The sequence below is a fragment of the Papilio polytes genome, unplaced genomic scaffold (assembly GCF_000836215.1).
Source record: "Papilio polytes unplaced genomic scaffold, Ppol_1.0 DF821511.1, whole genome shotgun sequence".
Classification (NCBI taxonomy): Eukaryota; Metazoa; Arthropoda; class Insecta; order Lepidoptera; family Papilionidae; genus Papilio; species Papilio polytes.
Genome location: NW_013527693.1, coordinates 1545210 through 1550181, shown reverse-complemented (window position 1 = coordinate 1550181; position 4972 = coordinate 1545210). Strand labels below are relative to the sequence as shown.

At 32.0% G+C, this 4972-nt stretch overlaps 1 protein-coding gene and 1 non-coding gene across 2 annotated transcripts in view; both read right to left on the bottom strand.

Annotated features, from left to right (window-relative positions):
• LOC106108559 (matrix metalloproteinase-25-like) overlaps positions 1-4972 on the bottom strand; it is a 126731-nt gene that overhangs the window by 79776 nt on the left and 41983 nt on the right. The gene's annotated exons all lie outside the window — the stretch shown is intronic.
• On the bottom strand, positions 3757-3829 carry Trnak-uuu. Its single transcript has one exon. It is a non-coding gene; the product is annotated as a tRNA-Lys (tRNA).

Sequence of the window (4972 nt, the reverse complement as noted above, 5' to 3'; positions counted from 1 at the left end):
GGCGGCGCGAGTTGCGCCGTCGATTCGCGACTCGATAAATAAATTAATTAAAAGTGCAAGTGAGTGATCGCCGCGTGCAGCCGACCTGCGAACCTTCGAACTCACTACAGCTTTCCTTTAATTGGAATTTCAGAGGCACAGGATTCTTGGCGCTCTAACAGTACTTCTCAAAGAGTAAATAACTAATTACTAATTCGGCGTTTCCGAAAGCGTTGCTACCATTGAAGTTTCCTATTATTGTAGCTACATTAAAAGGAGCAAATAGAAAATACATAAACTTTTCATAAATATTAAAACATTCTGAGCGATTTCATTTTGGCGAAAATAGTGATTTTCTTCACCCTTCGAGTCGCCTCAACGCAAACCCAGAAATGTTTGGTATTTTTATTGTGTAGTATGTAGAGCTGCCGCGGTCGAGTCCAATCGAAAAGCCGGTCAACACGTTTAATTAAAACTATACCTCTGTGAGTTAGCGCGCGCGATTGACTTCTCCAGCAGTTTAAACAAAACGCTGCGATGATACTTTTCATTACAACAACCATTATGTAGAAAAATTGAAAAGAACATATGTACACAATCAAAAGATCACCTTATAATTAAACTTGTTGTTGCTCGCGACTTCCCTTGCGTGGAATTAAAAAATAGTAAAAACATAGACTATGTTACTTAGCGATAACATAGATTTTCAATAGTTCAAGAATTTTTGCAATTGTTCCAGTTGCTTTTGAGTTATTTCAATACATATAAAAACCCCAAAATATAAATCTTTCCACTTTATAATATTACTATACATAAAGATGCAGATATTGAATACAATCGGGACATCTTGTAAAGCCGAAGTAAGTAACCTATAGGGGCTATTTTTTCTTATCTTATTTAAAAAAAATAAAGTTCGATTGCTGTAAAAGTGAGTTAGAATATCGATATCTTATTGGTAAGAGATTTAAACGTTAAGGCCGCCTGCCAAACAAAACACTTGCGAGCAGATCGCTGTAAGACGCGAGGCGACGAGGCACAATGAAGGCAAATTCCCTATGCGATTCGATTACGACCTTTATTTTTGCGCTCGCTTGCATCGCGCATCGGAAATTAAGGCGGATTTCATGTAAATACATTTACGATAACATCATTGCTTCTATTATCTGGTTTTAGATCTTTAGGTTATAAAAATACTATTTGTTAGTTAAAAACCAAAAGAAATCAAATACCCCGAAATATACAGGAAGGACACGAATTGAACATTTAGAAAACGCTTTTGTCGTTTACAGCACGGGACAATAGCGTCATAAAAATGTCTCACTACTAAACACACTTGGAACATTAGATGTCAGAAAAAAATATCAATTTTTAATACCTTTCCCCTTACAAGCTAACAAGCGCTACTTCTTACGTAATACGCCTTTCATTTCATATAGAAAATTATAAAAGTGACATTCTCCTCTATCATCTCGATGTTATAAGTTAAAATTAAAGCAATTTGAGTCGCGAGCCACGTCACCGCCTAAATATCCCTCTCTTATCTATCAAGAAAGCCTTCCCCTGTAATAAAATTAAAAGGTAAAGGAACTTTCTGTCGGGATTAATGTTCAATCTCAAAGGCCAGTAATTGTAGTATACATTGTACCAGTTTGTGCTCCCTATTGGTATTTTCTTTCGTGTGTAAAGAAAATATGAGTGTTATTTCAGAATGTTTTCATGTTAATTTTATCAAAGATTTTTCTTTAGAGTTGATAAGTTACTTAACATGAAAACCTTTATTAATATTCTAGCTTTCACCCGCGACTCCGACTGCGTATAATTAAAAAAAAACAAAAGTGAGTATCCTATGTGTTCTTCCAGACTATCCTTTACATCTATGACAAATTTCAACGAGATCCGTTCAGCCGTTTGTGCTACAAACTCTAACAAACATCCATCCATCCATCTAAACTTTCGCATTTATAATATTATTAAGATAAGAAGTAAGATTAGTAAGATAACAAAATTACAATTTCTCATTTTAATGCATTTGAATGAGCAAATATTTAATTACATTATAGATGGCAGCACTTTCTGCTTCACAGAAAATCAGATTGGATTCAGTCGGTGTGCTGTGCCGCAGACGCGTCATATGAACAAAGTTCTTAACGTATTTCAAGGCATGTACTTTCATATTAGAGAAAAGTTTCGTGTAACTGATATAAGGACTGGCATTGCGGATATAACTTATAACTATCATCTCAACTGCTTTTGAAGACTTTCAGCATTATATCCTTGCTTTTATGTATTCTACGAGAAAGCTACTTTTATTGTAGAATTCAATTTGTGTCAAGAACCTAATAATAAATATAATTAAACGTAAAAATAATCCTCGAAGTTAGTTACTTACGAATTAGAAAGCTCAGAACTCTACTAAGAATGCATTTTTATTACTAATTTTATTTACACAAAATACAATATCAGGATTTTAAGACAACTAGCGCCATCTATTATGCAAAAAAGAATGATTTAATGTTCATCACATGAAGGGCGATAGAGCAAGGTCGATGATAATATTTTAATGACATAAAATAGACAACGACAAATAAAAACTTATTTGTTAAATTAATTTGTTTGTTTTTTTAGAAGTAATTAGCAAAGATGTATAGAAAATATATTTGTTTTATACAGTTAAAGAGCGTTGGCGTTCGTCACTTCCAGCTATTGAGTGGGGCTCTGTATGGTTTCCCACTAATCAGAGAATCAATACAACGAAAGTGTACTGTGGGCTGTGGATACGATACGCCATCCACACAACACTATGTTGTTCTAAATGTGATTGGTTACTTTTGTTTTTTGTCAGACTTCCTTTAGGCGCCTTGGATTTTATATAAACGGAATCAAACGTGCATTGCAATGCCTAAGATGGAATAATATGAAAATTTCATAATGAACAAAGAAAGTTTTTTCATTTTTCTATATGTAAAAAGTATATATAAAAATATATAAAAGTTTATATACAATACAATAATTGACTTAAGTACTTATTACTTCTCATGTAAATAAGGAAGTAAGAAAGAACTTTATTCATTTCTGTCTACCCTATTATAGGACAGGGGTGTATATTTTTTACTCTTTCATAATATACACATAAGAATTAATGTCTCATTTCACTTACGTACATATAAGCAATATAAATTACACTTCATTAGATCTGAAAGACAGGTGACGGGGCAACGGCAGGGTAACGCTAGTACCGATCGATAGCTAGAGAATTGAACCAAAAATATACAAATTCGTTCATCATTATTTTATGTACTTATGAATGAATATGTGTGCGTGTTAATTTTAAATTGGCAAGAATATTAAAAGTTAAATTCATTGACGAATGAAAATGTGTTTAACTACCTCATTCAGAGCTTATTATGGTTAAAACAGTCCCCCAGTATAGGTATCTCAAATTAATTCAATACTTAGGGTCATTACTTTTAGTACGACAGTAACATTAATTAGTTTAAAACATTGCATATAGTTACTAATATAAGCATAGCTTTTTGTTGCGAATCTCGACACTCGTTTTTTTTTTAATTGAAGCTAACCATACTACAAATATTGTCAATGAATCGGTAGACGGCTAAAGAATCTATTTCTAATAACGTATTTAATTAAAATGTTAATTTATGTGTAAGCATTGGACTTTTAATAAATTTATAACATAATAAATAAATAAATTTCTAACAGAAATTGCTGAAATATAGACATATAATGTGCTTGTAAAAATATTTGACAAAAAGAAGTCGCCCGAACAGGGACTTGAACCCTGGACCCTTGGATTAAAAGTCCAATGCTCTACCGACTGAGCTATCCGGGCTTATACGTAATAAATGAAAATGTATATCAAAAGATTACATGTGCAGAATTAATTCTTCAAAATATTAACAAACACATTATTGTATTTCTTACCATAAGTTTGTACTATTCAAACAAACAAAATAGTTTGTACAATTATTACGATTGGAAACCACACTGTTTTTTACATTTTCTATTATGTTAAAATAACAATCAATTATTCACTTTTAATTATTTTTCGAATTTAATTCAGTTATTTTATGTTTTTACTGACAAGGTTGTAAAAAAATATCCACAAATGTAATTAAAAGTCATCAAATCAAAATTAAACTATAAAATATGAAATCAAACGTTGTTTTTATATCAATACAAATTGTTTGACATTCCTGATTAACGTAAAGGGAAAAAACTTATGACAGCGTTGAAATATTAGACGACAGAAAATTGCTTTCTGTTTGTTTTTCGTAAGAGAAAGCCTGTCGATTTTTTGTCTTCGTCAGAAAATCGAGCTTCGTATATTTATCGTCAATGTAAACTCTATGTTTCTAGAACAATTGATTATAATACAAATTAGCTTCATTGCATTATTTTATTATGCCAGGAACACTACATATCATAACAAAATCTATTTAAATGTTTGTGGTCATATGTTGTGTTATTTCCTACTCGTCGCTAGATGGCTCTGTATTTAAGCATTCAAATGTAGCGGCGCCAAAGCTTGCAAGAACTTAACGCTTTATTAAGTTTTACGATCGCAAGAGAAGATGGTCATGATGAGTAGGTACGTATTTAAATAAGCGTACATCTGTTTGAAGGAAAACATCATTCATAATCAATTTATATTTTAGTATTACATAGGCCATGAATTATATGATGGGGAGGATAAATTGTTTTGTATAAAAATTTTTTTAGCATTACTTAATCTAGATCTGAAGTAACTGAATAGTTAGAAGAAAATAAGTGGACATGAATTGATGAAATATAATAATTTTTATACAATTTAACATTTCTTGCCTTGTCGAAAAATAATTCTATTAGGTGAGTTAAATTCATGCATATTAAGGCATTTATTACGTCGTCGTATACTCGCAATAGAAATTCTGAAATGCCTTCAATATCGAAACGTCAACCTAGTTCAAGAGGCCGTTGGGGGCTGAGGGGCGGG